The sequence below is a fragment of the Notolabrus celidotus genome, chromosome 10 (assembly GCF_009762535.1).
Source record: "Notolabrus celidotus isolate fNotCel1 chromosome 10, fNotCel1.pri, whole genome shotgun sequence".
NCBI classification, from domain to species: domain Eukaryota; kingdom Metazoa; phylum Chordata; class Actinopteri; order Labriformes; family Labridae; genus Notolabrus; species Notolabrus celidotus.
In genome coordinates, this window is record NC_048281.1 from 18,591,810 (window position 1) to 18,610,899 (window position 19,090).

The window sequence follows — 19,090 nt, forward strand, 5'->3', positions numbered from 1 at the left end:
ACTGATTTTTGGAAGGAATCTGTAATCTTTATCCCTTTTCTCAAAAGAGGGATTTTGATAAGTTTGCAAAAGAAAGTAAACTTCAAACAGTGCATCAAAGATTGGTTACAAATCTGCAAATATGGGGCTTTGTGGTTTAATTGCATCGTTTGGTTCCAACAAAATGATTGTGGTCCCTTGCCGTATGTCATCAACCCCTCTCTCTGCCCAGTGTGCCACTCTTTCCAGTAACCTATGTTTTGATCAAAGGCATAACAAATCCCTCAAAATAAACTTAAAAAACAGTGATTGATTTTTTTAATATTATGTTATTCAGGATGATGCACAGAGCAGCTGACAGCCTACTGGATTGGAAATCAACAGCTGGTTGCTCAAACAGCACAGCCCTCCCCTAGAAGATGCTCAGTAATAACATTAAAAACATGACTGTGATATAAATAAACATTATATAAACAAGAGAAAGAGGGCAAAAAATGCAGATTTGGTGGCAGAGTGCAGGGAAGGAGGATGGAGCGTAAAGCTCTACCCAGTGGAGGTGGGGGCTAGAGGCTTTGTGGGAGCTTCAACAACATGGCTACTCAAAGACTTGGGGTGTTGGGGAGCTAGGCTGTACAAGGCAACCAGGGAGCTCTCAGAGGAGGCCGGAAAGGCAAGCCTCTGGCTATGGCTGAGAAGAAAGAACAAAATATGGGGAGCAAGCAGCTCCTGAAGAAGGTTAGCTTCAGGGAGACATCCCTGATCACTGCCCCGCCACCAGGAGATGTTCTGGGCTAAGGGGGCAAACATCTATGAGCGGTGGTCCCCAGCTGATGACCCTGCAGCTAACCAAAACAGGCACCGGTGGAGGTGCGGCAGGCCGAGGGCCATGAAGGAAGAACATCTACCTGTAAAACGAATTATTTCTATACAAACCAGCAACAACTACGTTGTTGCATAATGAAAGCTATGTATTTGTTAAGCAAACTGTTTCTGTTGAAGGTTATTTTGAGGCATGGCACAAGGAGTCAATTTTCAAGTTTCCCCTTTGTTGCATAGCAACAGTCAGCTGGCCAACTTGTTGTCATTGCCTGCTAAAAATGCATCTTGAACATCCACACCCAAAGTATTTACTGTATTCAGCATTAAGATCGAGGCTTTGGCGACACAAGAAAAAAACACTGTGGCCCTGAGAAGCAGACAGAGCCGCATCCACGATCTCTCCTTCTCATGTGGAGCGTTTCAAACGCAGCCTCGTGGTTATCTCAAGGACTCTTACATTAGCAATTCATCACAAGGACTCAAGGAAATTACCATGCACAAGTCCCATCTGTCTGGAATGATGTGTATACCCTCTCTATCTAATGAAAGCTGTAAAGAAGCTTTTCATTTTCCTTTAGCCAGATAAAGGGAACTCATTTGGTATGAGTCATCAAAGCCCAGGGTAACAGTGCCTCCAGGTTCGGTGAATACAGCTCAGGGAGGGATAGGGAGGGAATAATACAGCTCAAACTAAAGCAGCAGCATGAATGTATTACATATAAGATGACATGAACATGCAGGCTAAAGGTTTGACAAGAAAATAATTTCACTCTGAAGGTCTTTAAAGGTCATCAGCAGAGTTGATATCTTTGATATAGATTAGAAGTTATGTCTCAGGACTTACCAAACGGTACAGGCTCAGGGTACAAACTGTTCATATTGAGCCATCCACCCTTTTAAAACCTCTGGGTGGATAAAGAAGCCATTGTGGGAAATGTCATCAATCAATGAGCAGTGCTGTTTACTGATAGCATTATTGGATTTTTGCATCAATGTAAAACAGCAGCAGATTTGTCAGGTATTGGACTAAAAATGTACCTTCAGTTTTTTTTATTCATTACTAAATCTTTAATAAATTTGCAAGAAAAAACCTTAAAAAAAACCTTAATATCATGATATCTTCTTTCACGTAGTTTCATTTAAAAAGGTAAACTTTCATGTATTCTACATTCATCACAGCCCAGGTTGCTTTCATAGCAGCCTTCACCTGGTCTTTACTTTTTGGGTTGGGTGTGTCTCATCTTCCTCCTGACAAAAATACTCTATTAACACTGCATGGGGTCCGGTGAGACTAAGTTGGCTGGCCAAGCCAGGCAAGCATGGTTGTTGCATTGTCAGAAAACCATTTGGTAGTAGTTTTGGCACTGTAGGTGCCGAGTCCTAATGGAAAAGGAAATTGGCATCTCCATAACGCTTGTCAGGAGATGGGACCATGTATTGCTCTACAATCTCCTGCTAGACGTCAGTGTTGATGAGACACAGTCGACCCAACCCAGCAGATGACATGGCACCCCAAATCATTACAGACAGTGGAAACTTCACACTGGACTTTAAACACTGTGTAATCCGTGCCTACCCACTCTTCCTCAAGACTGTGCATATTGATTTCAACACGAAATGTAAAGACTTTGGACTGCTGAGCAACAGTCCAATTAGTTTTTACTTTAGCCAAGGTAAGACGCTTGGGACGTTGTTTCTGGTTCAGGAGTGACTTGATAGTGACTTGATATTAGGAATAAATCAGTTGTAGCCTCTTTCTTGAAGACGTCCGTGTGCAATGGCTCTTGATTCTCTGACACCGGCCTATGTTTATCCTATGTGAAGCTCTCCCAAATTTTTAAATGTGCTGTTTTTGACATTCCCTGTTGCTTGTGCACCTTTTCCCACCACACTTTTTCCTCCCGCAGAAGCCTTTTCAGCGAAGACCTTCCGTGGCTTACCCTCCTTGAGGAGGGCGTCCCTGATTGTCTTCTGGACATCTGTCAGGTCAGCAGTCTCTTACGATTGTGGTTGTATGTGCTAGGATAGACAGAGAGCTACACACTGTGTTAATCCGGTTTTAACTGTAATAAACTCAAACTTTAAAATAAAAATCTAATATTTTGAGATGTTTTCTTTAAAAAAAATTGAGCTGTAGGCCATAATTATCGAAATTAAAATAGAAAAATAATTCAAACCTTTTAGTTTATATGTTACGAGTCTAGAAAATTCTACTTCCTTCAGTAACTGATGATAAAAAATTGAACCTTTTAATGATATTCTCATTTGTTGAAATGTATATTAACGTTGCAGATTGCTTGCACTGTAATAGTACAAAGTATTTAAAGCATTTTTCCCTTTAAAGCTCCTGTAAGGAACTTTCTATTTATGATGATTTTGGCGTCCCCTGTGGATAAATGTATATAATTTTGCTTAATTTGTCCTGTACGTGTGTAAGTTACGTTTTCTGATGTGTTTTCCTGCCCTATTCTAGCAGTCAAGTGTATCACTCCCTGTGAATATTTGCTGTGGGACAAGTAAAAAGGCTTAACTTTCAGTTTCAGTTCAGTTGTTTCAGTCTTGTATCCTTTAGCACTTTGGGCTGAATGCTTGAATGTATGAAAGGTGCTATATAAATAAAAATGAGTTGAGTTGATTTCGTTGTCGATTGTTGGGTCTTACACCTACCATCTTTCAGCTGTTATAGGCATTACAATTTGCATCATAAAAATTGTCACTCTTGTTACTGATGGTCTCATGTGCTTTTGTAGGTCATAAAAAAAGCATCACTGTTAATTTCAGTCTGTTTCATAACCAACCAAACACTCCTCTCAGAGGATTCACTTCAATATTTTGTACAGTAAAAGCCAAAAACCTGTAAACTGTGTCTTTGCCCACAAATATAAAAAACTGTCCTCTTTAACTATGATGGAAAATTCCCCAGACCTTTGAATTACTTTTTAAATATGATCTTATTTCACCACATACTTAATAATATGTATTTGAAATCACTCCATGTGCATGACTGTCACTCACTCTTTTTTTTTTTTTTTTAAATAAAGCTCTCTCACAATAAGAAACAGTGAAAGCAGGAGGATCTACATCAATGAAGTCTCTCTGAGGACCTTTCAAAGAATTGCAGACAATTGAAGGAGACAGTAACATTTCAGCTGCAGTGGATTAGTCTTTGAATTACTGTACGAGTCTAAAACAATTTGGTGAGCACCTCAAATGTTACGGTGTAGGAAACATTGACTGCACTGTACCCAAAACAAATTCACAGTAAGTATATATATACAACTTGTTGTAAAAATAGGATGTTTATAACATCCAGTGAAGGCTCAGTAACAGGACAAAGAAAAGGAAGAAAGAAGAAGACACCCATATCCTTCTTTCTTGTTGGAACAGTGAATAATTAGCTTGAACTGCACTGTACTGTAATGGACTACACAGAGTAATTTGTCCCCGCTTTTGCCCTGATTTCACCCCAGTGTTTTTGTGTCTCATTACAACAATCCTTTGCAGTCAGCCGTCACTGTTAGCTAAATATGTCATACACCTAATGAGGCCTGTCCAATGACAATAAGCAAATTTCCTTCATGTGCTGCTCTTCCTCTATACAGGACTTGCTCATTGTCCTGCAGTGAGGCTCACAAGGGAATAAGAGAGTGCCAGCCCATCCTGTTTACAGCACTTCAAACCCCCAAAATCACAATGACATTGCTAAGAACGCTGTTTCAATGCTCGGTTACAAGACAAGAGCCGTTTTGTATGTTAAAGGTGACATATCACGCTTTTTTCATCAATATATATTGGTCTAAGAGGTCCCCAAAACATGTCTTTAAAGTTTATGCTCAAAAAAACACTTTGAAATCAGATTTTGGTCTGCCTGAAAAACCCTCTTCTTCAATCCTCCTCAGAACACTCTGTTTTCTCTCTGACCACGCCCCCCTCAGGAAGTGGATGCGCCTCGGCTCTCCAGCATGTTGATCTAATGTTTACATGTTGGCTGAATATACACGGCTGCTCAGAGATCACGTTACTTCAACCCTCTGAATCTGATCCAGAATCTGATCCTGACGGAGAGGCGCCTGTAGCAGGACCTTTCTGAACGATTGGTCACAGATTTAGTGTTTCTTGTTGTTTTATTTATCAGTATGTCGACGTGTGTCTTGGTACACAGCTACGAACATGTAGCTATGTGGCTATGCTAACTAGCGCTAGCATTTATCCATGATAAATAAAAATCATCCACTAGATCTTCAAATCTGCAGGCCTGGGGAGTAAAACCGACCTCTGCCAGAAAGGCAGCAGGACCTTTCTGAACGATTGGTCACATATTTAGTGTTTCTTGTTGTTTTATTTATCAGTATGTAGAGGTGTGTCTTGGTACACAGCTACAGCTATGAACATGTAGCTATGTGGCTATGCTAATTAGCGCTAGCACTTATCCATGACAAATAAAAATCATCCACTAGATCTTCAAATCTGCAGACGTGGGGAGTAAAACCGACCTTTGTGTTTATTAAGACAGCCTACAACTAGCATGCCTCCCTCCTAAGCTCCTTGTTACCACACATTTGTGCAGGTAATGAAAAACGGAGGGGGGATTCAGTATTATTTTATACAGTCTATGGGCTGAACAAGCTCTGAGCTCTGACTCCGTGACAGACCGGATATTGTTGTTACGTAACAAAAACACGGAAGTCTGAAACGGCTCGTTTCACACACATTTACAGAAAGGTGTAGAAATCAAAACAGGGGCAGAATGGATTCTTTTCATTCTCGGGGGGTTTGTAGACATGCCAGGGACACATTTCAGGTAGAGAACCATTAAAAAGTTGATTTTGCATGATATGTCACCTTTAACATACACATCAGTGCTCTGTTGTCATGTTGCCTTTGTCTTTTACACTGCATCAAAACAATGTTGTAATATTATTGTCACAGTGTGTAATTTTGCACAGTTTTTTGTATCATGGTAAAAAAAATACAGCACAAGCCTTTCACATGGTGCTGTTCCATCCTGCCAGCTCACGTATTTTAATTTAAGAGAAGTGCTTTCTCCCCTCTGTTCCGCCTCTGTTCCCACCTCTCCCTCCAACCTCTCCATCCCATCACTCCCCTCTGTACTTTGGGCGCAAGAGTAAATACCAAGCGGCAACCTCTGGTCTTGAGAAATGAAGCTGACACAGAAGTGCTAAAAACTGCAGTTCTTCCAGTGCCCACTTGGGGCTGGCTGCAGAAGCACCAGAACAACTCCAATTCAAAAAAGCTCATCTATATAATAAACATGTTTACAGCCTGAAACTAAAAACATTTTGGTCTGAATAGCTAATTCCTCTATCCACACACACACACTATAGCAGGGCTGACATTTGATCATTACAACTTATTCGTTTCAAAGATACTAATGTTCAGAGTTTCACATAATTAGGGGCACTTCTGACTTGAGTGACAGGCGGAGACACTCTAGCTGTTTGAAAGGAGGCTAAAACCCCGCCTCAACCCCTTCGCAGCAGCATTTCCAATACAGTGACCACCAATGATAGGCTTCAAAACTCCATTAAGAAACAAACAATTGACGTCACTGAGACTACATTTATGTTTTATACAGTCTGTGGCAGGGGTTCCCAGAGTGTGGGTCGGGACCCCTTGAGGAGTCGCGAGACACCAATGGGGGGTCGTGAGATGTCTTACAGAGTGTTTTTTATTAAAATTATCTAAAAAGTAGTACATTTTACACATTACAGTAAAATATATTGAAAAAAATGGTAGCTTAACTTGAAATAAAACCTTAAAAATAGAGAATGTAATGAGTTTTCTGCCTTTTTTTTTTGCCAGATGACTTCTAAGTTTTGAGTTAGTGAACAGTTAATTATCAAAAGCATCAGTAGCAGTAGGTTAATTCATAAAGGCACAGGAAACACAGCCACATGCTCATATACTGTAGGCTAATTTTCTGCAGACCAGCTAAATGAAGCCACATTAAATCACTTTGGAGGGACAGTGGGGGGTTGCGAGTCTTCAGCACCAATATTTTGGGGGTCACGGGCTGAAACGTTTGGGAACGCCTGGTCTATGGTATATAGCCATGCTGGCTGCTCTCTGAGCTAAATGCTAGCGTCAGCATGCTAACATGCAAAAATGTCATGTGTTTCACAAATATATTTTACATGTTCAACCTCTCAGTTTTGCATGTTGGCATGCAAACACCTGTGAATGAACACTAAACACACTAAACACAAAGGACAAATGCAGCTGATAGAAATGTCACCAGGTCCGCAGGTGTTTAGTCATAAAACACAAAATAAAACTCCTGCCAGACGATGGAACACAATGGGGTCAAAAAGTTAGGACAAATTATGCTCCAGGCAACATGACATTGTTTGTGAAACCCTCCAGTGAGTGAGAAATCTGACCTGGTAAACGGACTGTACTTATATTGCCCTTCTTTAGTGTTTCAGCCCTCTCATAGCACTTTACATTATTTGTCACATTCACCCATTCATACTATATTCATACACTGAGGGCAAACGGTGCTATGTGACAATCAGCACTAACCAATCCTACTCATACTCCTGCTTTGCTACGAATTGGAATTGCAATGTAGGGGTTCAGTGTCTTGACCTTGACATGTGGCTGCAGGCGCTGGGATTGCACCACCAATGTAACGATTGATGGGAGACTGACTATCACTGAGCCACAGCCAAAAACTTCCCTTCTTACAGCCATGACACTAAAACAAGCTTTCAAGATACATTTTCTGTGAGTAATATGGACAGTCACAAACTACTGATGCAATATTTCTCACAGTAGCTACACTAGATAATTTAAGCAGACGGTGGGGTAGTTAAACATCTACACCACCACTGATTATTATATAAGTTAATATACAACAAAAAAAAGGGCCACTGGCAGCCCAGACAGACAGGTATGGATTTCTAGATGTTGATTTAATTATTCAGAAACAAACTTTGAACAATGAAGAACAATGTCATATCTTAGCCTGGAACCTCAGCAATTCCATAACTGAATAAGCGGTCTATTTATAAAATCATCTGGTGAATAAAAAAATCCCTTTAAAAAAAAAAAAAAGAGAGATTTGAACCAGAGTTAAAATCAAAATCAGCATTCATCGCTTCCTTAAAAATGTTGGTCCCAAGTGTGTAAATATGGCATGACTTCACCTGTCCTCTCTGCCATCTGTCAGGACATCCAGGCCTGGTAACAGCTGCAGCATGCTGATCGACATGCTGTGTGCAGCTCCATAAACAAACACTACAAGCATGCTAATCAAGTCAGCTCTATGACAGACAGCTTGTGTGCTAATCCCACTCTGCTGTCTGTTTACTGTGTGTTTACCTAACTGTCACTTTGACAAACCTGTTTACTGGTAGTTAAGGATCGACTGAAGCCATTAGGTGGCGGTCTTTAGTACAACCTTATGATCATGGGGGATAAAAGAAAGTCTTTCCAACAGGTAACACTTTGATACTGGCAGCTTTTGTCAACATCTATACTCTTGTTTGGAGTCTTCTTTTTAATGTGTACTAAATGGAGGGCTCCCTCAAGCACCTAACAATGCTGATCATTCATGCCAAAGAGATGAATCATGCTGGTATCGATGACTAAGTGACTAATTAAACCAGTGTAAACAAACACAAGGTTAGAGCCCTGAAAATACAGAGAAACTCCCTTAACTGTGCAGCAGCAACAGAAGAAGAGAGGAGCTGTAAGACCTGGAGTACTGACACGGTTAGTCTGTCCAATAAATGATCTACAGTTGAGACTTAACCCCTCACCTACTGAAGATAATTAAACCAAACGTTTGGCCAGCATGAGTTCTTGTGTAGGATATACAGTTGTGCTCAGAAGTTTACATACCCCGGCAGAATGTGATTATTTTTTTTTGCCTTATTTCAGAGAATATGAATGATAAAAAAACTACTTTTTTTTCCACTCATGGTTAGTGGTTGGGTGAAGCAAAATTTTTATCAAACAACTATGTTTACTCTTTTTATATCATAAAAACAACAGAAACTACCCAAGAAACCATACATTCTGCCAGGGTATGTAAACTTATGAGCACAACTGTAACTTCTTTAAGTTTGTGACTCCTCGAAAATCCCTGAAAACACCCAACACAATCAACACCTTAAGTGTCACAATGGGGTTTTCCTACTGCTGCTGTTTCGGTTGCTACATGATGGAACCAACACCATCAGTTTATTTATTGTAAGTCATAAACAGGAGACGGAAGTTCTGAAAACTTTACCACATGTTTCTGGAAGTAAGCGTTTCATTGTCTAAGGCAGCCGTGCAGGGTGGCAAACATGCAGCCCACAGGCCAAAACCGGCCCACCAGAGGTTCCAATTCAGCCGGCATAACGACTTTGCAAAGTGAAAAAAATGACAGAGGAGATATTAACTGGAATTTTCAATAAAAGTAACTACTATTTCAATTTGTCCTCTGGGGGTCACATATAATCATAGTGCTGACAGAGCGCACCTCAATGGCGCTTTTTTTCCCGGGAGTTTTTTTCTCAAAGTGAGAAAATAGATGACTTTCCGTTTGCATAATCCAGTTGAGATTCATAAAGGCTTTTTAGAGCACTTTTAGATGATCATCTAACTATTAGCCCAAGCACTACATCCCTGCATACAACACTATCCAGCAAGCAAACTATTCATGCTGGAGCTGAGGGGTCCAAAATAGTCAACTTTACCTTCTTCATTATTTTAATCTATTTGTTCTTTTGCAGTAAACATTACACTCTGTGTCAGGTGAATGGGTAACCTGTGTGTTTGGTGTGTTCGCAGGTTTCAGGGCTTAAAGTGTAAAATATTCGGCCCCACTATGAAACTCATCATGGCAAAAAAATACAACAGCTGTTTTTGTTCAAAGACAGTTCATTAAATATGAACATTTACAGAATGTACTTGTACTTTTTGCACAAAAACAAAGGGAAACATTTAGAGTTGTTGTTATTTATAGGTTATTATGTTATGATTTTACTGGTCCGGCCCACTTGAGATCAACTTGGGCTGTATGTGGCCTCTGAACTGAAATTAGTTTGACACCCATGATCTAAGGGAAAAATGTACACACTTTTTTAAAGAGTCATAAGTATGGAAAATCCTTGTCATGAATGCAAATGCTGCCGTCACATTGGTCCGCGTATGTAGCTCGGTGCAGCACTGTACAGCATGACGTGTTAAAAGACATCCATAATACTCAAGCAGAGGGTTGGTGTCAATGTGCTGCAGGCAACCTCCACACAAGTGGTGTGATCATGACTACAGTTTCTCTCATTAGCACCACAGCCGAGAAGCTTTACATATTCATGTTGTGTTTGTCGAGGTTCAACAGGCAACTCTGCAGGAACTGGGACTTGAAATCAAAACTGATATGCACAAAGAAAAGTATTTGAGAGTTTAATGATCAGACTGATGAGTTTAATGTCGTGAAATTTGTCTGAGAAGTTTTAGTTGAGGAGGTGACCAGTGTGAAAGGAATCTGATGGTAGCTGATGGCTTATGGAACTTTTATTTTAGCCTTACACTCACTTAATGCCGACCATTTGTATTTTCATTGTCAGGTTTGTAGCAGTGAAGTCAAAAACCCTCCTTTAAAATAAAAGCTCCAATTGAGCATAGCTGCCAGGAAAGCAATAACCAGAAAATGGCTTAAACCTTCCCCACCATCTATTGAAGACTGGTATGATATCATTTATGACATTTTTTAAATGGAATGGATTACCTTTTCTTTGAAGCTTCAGAAAGACACATTTGAGTGTGGAGTAAGTGGATGTCTTATATTTATACAAAAAGACCTTCTTTGTTTAAGGTATTCAAACTTATTTCTGTGTATCAAAGTATTTGTATTTATTGGGGATGCACCGATCAGATCCTTGTATCGGATATCGGCTAGATCGGACTCAAAAAGCTAGATCGGATATCGGTGACAAAGGGCCGATATATAGCGCCGATCCATATGGCAGATCTATTCATCTCAGTTCTATACTTTTCTGTACAACAGCCATTTGCATCTCCTACGTCATCAGCACTGGGCGGTCTGTGCATTTTGCCCGGTGGAGCATGATGGAGGATAACTACAGATGCTCTGCAGTTTAGGTGCATGCTTCTTTTGCTAGTCCGCTGGAAACTTTCAACATGTGCAGCGGTAATGTTTCGACAGATGGCAGTCGTGCTGAAAAATATAATGGAAGCCCAAAGGAAGAGGTTTATGTGAGCTGTAGCCTACTGCAAAGAAGCAAGAAACCTTCTATTAATGGATTCAAAGTGCGAAAAAACAGACAGGTTATTGGATTTAATTGTTCTGGATCCTTGAAATAAAGGGATTCCAGCCCCTGGTTTAGCACTTGGAACCCAGGTACAGTTCCTCATCAAGTCAGAAAAACCTGAAGTTGCCAAAACAGGATTCTATCCTCAAATTAAGGAATAGAGATTGTTAAATCGATACCAGGATCAGATCGGTGGGTATCGGCAGATACCAAAGCCCAGGTATCGATATGGTATCGGGACCATAGACTGTATAAAATATGGACGTAGTATCCGTGATGTCACCCATCCGTTTCTGAATGCTGTTTTGAAGCCAATCGGCAGTGGCAGCCATATTGCTTCTGTCGAGCCAGTGTGACATAAAGAGGCGGGCTTTGAGCCTCCTAGCCAACAGCTGCAGTGTTCCCACGGGCAGCTGTGCCTCTCATTGGAAGACTTGTAATCTCAATATCTTCAAAATTGCTGCGTTAGAAAAAATTCACCCCCCTCACAGTGAGAGGACATCGAGAAATGAGCTATTCAGACTACACTCATCTTTTGTACCAGGCTGTAAACATGTTTATTTCTGCTGCAAAGATCGTCTTTTTCCCATTCATGTGTATGTGACTTCCGGTACTTCTGGAGCCAGCCTCAAGCAGATCCTCGATGAACTGCAGCTTTTATCACTTCCACATTGGACTCATATTTTTAGACCGGAGGTTGCCGCTTGATCGGGACCTAAAAAGTAGGATTGGTGCATCCCTAGTATTTATTATTTTATTGTGAAACAGACACCCCACGTTCTGTCATTATCCTTTTCTTTTTTGTTTGTTTGTTTTTGATTTATTGAGTTCTGTCTTTTAAATTAAAAAAAAGGTGGATCACTATAGATAACAAGTAGCAAATGTAATTTGTACAATTGTGAACTCATGTGATTCCAAATTTTAAAAAAATAAAAATATAAAACCTTAGAAATTCTAGTTGACAATCAACTAAAATTGTGAACGCATGTGATTCCAAATTAAAAATTAAAAAATAAATAAATAAAAGCTCCAAAATATCTGCAACACATTTTAGCAAAGAAATAGATTGAAAATATGAAACCTTAGAAATTTTAGTTGAGAATCAACTGTGAACATCAAATTTTCAGGGACATCTTAAATGTCTCAAGTTGCACACAAACAGTAGATTGCAAATGTATATCAAAATCAGTCTAGTCTCTATATGCTAATCAATAAATACATGTGTTTATGTCTTAAAACAACAACCATGAGACTGCACTAAAGCAATAAATAATATAAATAAATGCAGTAGGCGGACATGTTGCTCTGCACGTTGCTCTGCACAGTTCTGCTTTCTCACATTGTAATCTCTTGGAAAACATCAGGCAGAATGCTTCCCTTTTTCACTGAGCCACAGTCAGTCACGGACGGTGGAGGAAAATGTTTTTCTTTGACATGTGATTTCAGACTGTAAATACAAAATATAATTGAAGTCAGATATGGAGCACGTATAAGAAAGAGTAATAATGGCAGATGATTCTCTTAATAGAACTGTGCTACATTTGTGTGTCTGTATCTGTCTGTCTCGACTTCTCCTCTCTGCCCTAAATTAGCAGTGCCAGGTTTCAACAGTCCAACACTGGGGATTTTTCAAGGTCAGCTTAGCTCAGTCAGCCATGAATTATTGAGCTTGAGCAAGCTCTGTGCCTGCTCTGTTTGCGCCACTTCTGACGCTGTCCCTCTTCTTTTAAGTTTGCTCTCTGTGACACATGACAAACTGAATGTCCTGCAATGATGGTGTGATTATCTAGGGTGGGTCCCTGTTTGGACATTTTCTTTTTTTTTTAACCTCTTAAAAGGGAGGTCAGATCACACAGGGTCAAATAAAGATAAGAAAGAAGGGACGTGGTGTCTTGCTCAGGGATACTAATGCAGGTCCGCTGCAGGCAAATAAATGATCAAAATGTCATCTTCAACACTTTGTCAGTTTCTCTAAAAACACATTAAGCATATTTTAAGATTTTAACATGTAAGGACAGATTTTCTGCTCAAACAATGAAGTTTCAGTCTGGATAGTCATTTATTATAGTTAAGTCTAAAGCTGTTGGAAGTGGGGAAGGGTATCAGAAGGGTTTTCTTTTTTGTACAAGTACTAGCTGGCATCTGTCCCCAATCATAACAAAGACCCTAATAGTGTTGCATTATTGTGGTCTAACAATTGAGAAAGTCTAGCAAGGTCTATGTGACAAACAGATCAAAGTGTGTGAAAGTTTGGGCTCACTTCCCCAAACTTTATTATTGCATAAAGTAATGTAGACTAGTATCATAAGAGTATCAATTAGGAGCAGTATGGATAAGCACTATTGATATCAATACCTGTTTGTAGGGGTGTAACGATTCATGATCTGACTACATCGATCTGTGCTCGGCAAGTTGGCCTCCCGGCCGACATATATTGATCTAATATCGTTTTAAAAGGTAAAAAACAATTGTATCGATACTAGGAAATAACGCATTGGATTTAAGCATGGCAGACTTTATATGGATGTGTTTTTTTTGCACTTTTAATGATACAGACGTTAAACATTACTCAATTCAGGCCGCCTGTCTGTGATGCCATCGCAATGCGCCAGCAGACAACAAAACATAGCATGGCGGATGGCAGAGGAGAAGACGGCAAGCAAGAAATGATCAAGCCACCATTCTGGTCGAGTGCGTGGAAACACTTTGGCTTTTGCAAAGACAAACATGTTCTAAATAAGTCGCTCGATGTTTGAAGGATATGTAAGGGTCAAGTAAATTGCCACGGCAACACGACAAATCTATCCAACCACCTACGAAGGCGCCATGGGATTTCACACAACGTTTATTATATCCATTATTAATTTATACCTGATTCCTTTAAAAGAAACAACAGGAATCTAGGACTGTCCAGTATCAAGGAGTTTATTTCAGTCACACTGGTTGAATTTTTGACTAAAAGTTACTGAATCGATTTCAAGTCACTGAATCGTTTCGGATTGCATCGTTCTAAATGAACCAATTTCGTCCTTTAATTTTCAATCATAATACGAATCGAATCGTTGTTAAAATGAATCGTTACACCCCTACCTGTTTGAATAAAATCCTAATGATTAGGGCTGGGCGATAATTCGATAACGATAACTATCATGATATAATTTTTCTCAATACAAATAACAAATGTTTGATAAAAAATTGATATATGTACCTAGTTGCCCACCCAACATTAAGACAGAAGAAGACAGCATTTAACAGCCAATCATGTTGCAGGCTAAGAGGCAGGCAGGCGGGCTTAAAGACGTTTGGAGCGGAATATGAACACAGCTGAAATGAGCGACAGCGACACTGAAGACAACTCAAAACCTAGCAGCTCAATGCAGAGTCGTTAATCTAACACTATGCTGACTCTGCATTAACAATTAAGTTAATATACTTAATATGAGATACTTTCAGGATGTGGGGAAAGGAAGAGCACAGAGACAACTTCTGCTGTGTATTTCAAACAGGATTAATGTCCACCTTGACCGTAGTACAACTGAACACTGAATAACCGTGATGCATTCACTGCACTACAAACTAGAACTTCACAAATCTCATCTCACACAAAAGACCTGCTTCCTGTTAGCACTGTCAAAAATGAGGGATTCAAGAAGCTTATCAGAGAATGAAATCCAGATACAAACTAATAAACCATCTGGTTTCTTCAACTTTTACTCAGGACATAAAAATCTGCTTCTAAATTTAAATGAAATAATGATTTCATATTTATCTGGATCATTATCGATATCGACTGATATGACATTTTTCACCGTGATGACATCTTTTTTCAATATCGCCTAGCTCTACTAATGATACCCATTCCTACTTGGAAGTCCAGATTTGAGGCTAAGTTCATAACCAATGTGAGCTCTCTTTCAGTCTCCTGATTGCAGATAAACATGCAGAGAAGCCCTAATGCTTAATAAGCTCAAAAACCAACACGAGCACGAGCTGATTTTGTTTGCTGTCTGTCCAAGTATTCCTCCAGTGCATTCAATACGTTGGTCTCAGAGGGAATTTAACTCATCTGCTTTGGTGCATGTGTGTTTGCAGGTGGCTACACACACATAGACTTTAACCAGACACTTTCCCTAGGAAGAGGGATTAACTCTAATACCTGACCACAGTGAACCAGTCAGCTGTAATCTCCATCCCTGTGCCTCGCTCTGTCGTAACAAGAACCAGCCACTCACCGCTGTATTACGCTGTCTGCACAGGAATAGAATTGGGTTTATTAATAGCAAATGCAGCACTAGAAAATTACCCCTATTAGGTTTTCTAAACAGAGTGTCGGGGATGTACATTTGTTAAATAGGTAGGCCCACAGTCACACACCTCAGTGAGGCTTTCAGAAAGAGCTTTATGTGAGTAAAGGTCAAAAATAGGCAGGAAGCTGGGACTGCAGTCAATATGTCCCTGTATGAATCAATAGTGCTGCCTCCAGGACACGTGGACATACACACACACAGAAAACCAGCTAATAAAAACTACAGGTAATAAAAACAGACATAAAGAAAGAGTGCAAGGAATAGAAGATAGGAAAGAGCGTGAAAGACTGGCCACTCGTTCTCCCCCATCCTCTCTTCCTCTCATAGGCTGGGCACGGGGAACTGAGGCGTACGCACATCCTGGGCTAAAATTAGATCTGCTGCAGCTGCAGGGCCAGACGTGTTGGGATGGGCCAACTCAGTACACACGTTTGCACACACGTTTGCACACACATACACAAACACACACGGTTCCACCAATTAGACAGGTCGAGCCACTGTACACAACAGCACAGGTGAGAGCCAACAGCATCCTGCCTACTTCCTCCCTGATCAAATATACAAAGGCTTCAATGCAAATGGTGTGTGCATTCACATCTACATACAGGACCAACAAACACACCCACACGTACATGCTGTATCCAGGCCCTCCAGAGTAGCCTACAATAACCTCAGCTACATGTGATGGCACTGCAAGGAAGGAGGAGAACAGGGCTTAGAAAGCCAATCACAGTTGCTACATTTAGAGCATTTAGTTTATAATCATGTCCAAAATATATTAGTGTGGTTGTTGGGTACAATGTGCTCACGTACATTGACTGCAGATGTAACAGGTGTAATGTCTTGAAAAGAAAGTATCTCCTATCTCTTTTGTGATCCTGTCCTGCACATGCTTAAGTAGTGTTTTGAATCTGACAACAATCTTTTTCAGTTTTCTCATAACAGTATGTCACTTACTCTGAGTCTTTGCTGTGGAATAACTACATGCTTAATTGCACATCACTTTGTTGGAGGCAGAAGTTTTTAGGAGGTGAAAATATCTGTTTTTGAAATAATGGATCTTGTAGCTGCTGGTGGTGTTTGTCTTTGTAGCTCATACAGAGGCATCAGTATATAAACTTCAGTACATTTTATAATCAGCCAAAAACTCCCCACATGAGCTTTCACTAGTTCTGGGAAGAACATTGTTACTCACTGGAAACCACTGTATGCATGTGACGTATGAAGGAAAGTACACGGCCCCCACCTTATGCACCACACCTCAAATCAAATCAAATTAAATCAAATTAACTTCAGCACTAATTTGCAGGGAGAAATGCTGCCTTCGAATTGAACTTGAAAAGTCATGAAGTCGTGACGTGACGTGGTGTGGTGTGCATGACAAACCATAACGAAATGGGAACACCAACATGGACGCCAGAAGGTCAATGGTTGCCTTTCTTTCTTTTTATATGAAAATGCTAAAATTATTATCTACACTTTGTGTTGAAACAGTGCTGGTTTTGTTCAAGCGGCAACCTCCGGTCTAAAAATATGAGTCCAATGCGAAAGTGTTAAAAACTGCAGTTCATCGAGGATCTGCTTGAGGCTGGCTCCGTAAGTACCGGAAACCACATACACACCAATTCAAAAAAGCCCAACTTTACAGCAGAAATAAACATGTTTACAGCCTGGTACAAAAGACGAGTGTAGTCTGGATAGCTCATATCTCGATCGGCACGATCAGGTGAATTTTTTTCTAATGCGACAATTTCGAAGATATTGAGATTACGAGTCTTCCAATGAGAGGCACAGCTGACTTGATTGACAGGCGGGAACACTGTAGCTGTTGGCTAGGAGGCTCAAAGCCCGCCTCTTTACGTCACCGTCGATTGGCCTCAACACAGCTCTTCAGAAACAGATGGGTGATGTCAAGGATCCTACATCCATATTTTATACAGTCTATGGTTTTGTTGTTATTTTGGTAAACATATGACAAATAAATTGCAAGTAAACAAGAAATGTGGATTACTTTTCAGGTTCAAACCCCTGAAGTAAGCCAGCGCAAAACCTCTGTGTGACTTAAGCTATTTACAGTAAAACTGGGCAGGGGATGTAATATACAGAGAAATGGTGGCGTTTACTTTGCGGACATATCTGGAGGGTCGAATTTAGCTTTGCTCCTTCTCTGAACACTAGTCGCTTCTCAAATTGCTAACTAGAATGGAAACAAAGCAGTTCAGAGAAAAGGATACCTCGGCTGGAGTTAATTTAACGCAAACACTGACACAATACCCAAGAAGTTGGCATTGGTACTCAGTATATAAAGTATACTTTATATCATCATCCATAGCCAACAATTGATGATAGATTCAGAGATTTGTATGTCCAAACAGCAGTTAGTTGTGAAAAGATGATTTGTCTGTATAACTTCATTCAATTTAACATTTTTGACAATTTATAACTATTAGTTACTTTCTGAAGGAATTTTACCTGATGGGGTTACTCAGCTCTTGTCGGCAAAGAGAAAACATCACTAGTGTCCCAAAAGAAAGGACAAGCAGTGCATCACGTTGGTTGTACTGTAGTAAAATAGTGTGAATGTGTATTGGGTAAATAAGACCCACGAGGCAGAGGTAGTCATTTAAAGAAATGGGGCATTCTCAAGTTCACTGACAGTTTAAACCTCAGACACATGACCACTAAGTCCACAGTATTTAACACAGCTGCTGACAGTGTGAGCACAGTGTGTGAGGGGAACAGCTGACCATTTAACTTTACTCCAGAGAAATTGAGGAAAACGCTGCACTGCCATATAAGCCGCTCAGCACTCCGCTAACAATGGGCCACCTTGAGCTTTTTCGTGACATGCCAAGACCACTTCACAGGCTGCAGACCCTGAGACCAAAGCCTGCATGACCAAAGGATCAACAGAGGGGAAAACAGAGGAGAGTGGGAGCTAATTCACCACGACTTTAGAGGATGGGAGGCCTGTAAAAATCTGCTGAATACTAAGAAAAATCAAACCAGAGAGCTTGGCCTCTCTCTCTTCTTCCTCCCACCCACCTCAGAGACTCATAATAGCTGTTAAATCAAATTGTTTCCAACAGTATGAAAGTCAACAATAATGTGGGCCCCTTTTTGGCTCCATATTTCCCACTGCAGCAGATGTAAAGTCATTGAACTAGCGGACAAAAGCAGTTCTGTTTGCCACAAGTACGCATTACACACTGAGCCTCTGCCAGGCTTTGGCTCCTCATTAAACAGTTACCAAGTATTTTTAGTGACTAGATGCCTGAAATAGATCCCAAAAAGTTAATTAAACAAAAGCAAGCTGTCCCTTCTCTTTTAACCGGTTATATTTAATAGTGAGGTTAAATATTTTTAGAAATATGGCATCCTTTTATTCCAAAAGATGGCTTTACTGAATGTACAAGGACAGGTCTCCTTCAGCTTCAAAACCATCATTTCCCTTTCATGTCTTCTCCGTCTTACCACAGAAACAAATAACTGGCAATAATGGAAAGGCTCCTGGAATCATCCGGGCTTTGGCACCTGTTCAACTTTAGATGGGCGCTGAGTCGTGACCGGCAAGCTGAGCAGGAGAGCGTGGAGCTGATCTACAGGGAGGTAAAGCCCAGCCGAGAACATTGGCTCAGAGAGGATGACGACCTATCTGCACTAAAACACAGTGTGCATGCTGCCTTATCAATACTGAGT

The 19,090-nt window shown here is 40.4% G+C and overlaps 1 protein-coding gene across 2 annotated transcripts in view; it reads right to left on the reverse strand.

Annotated features, from left to right (window-relative positions):
- Positions 1–19,090, reverse strand: part of LOC117820021 (protein FAM126B-like) — a 67,937-nt gene that overhangs the window by 38,999 nt on the left and 9,848 nt on the right. The window lies entirely within an intron of this gene.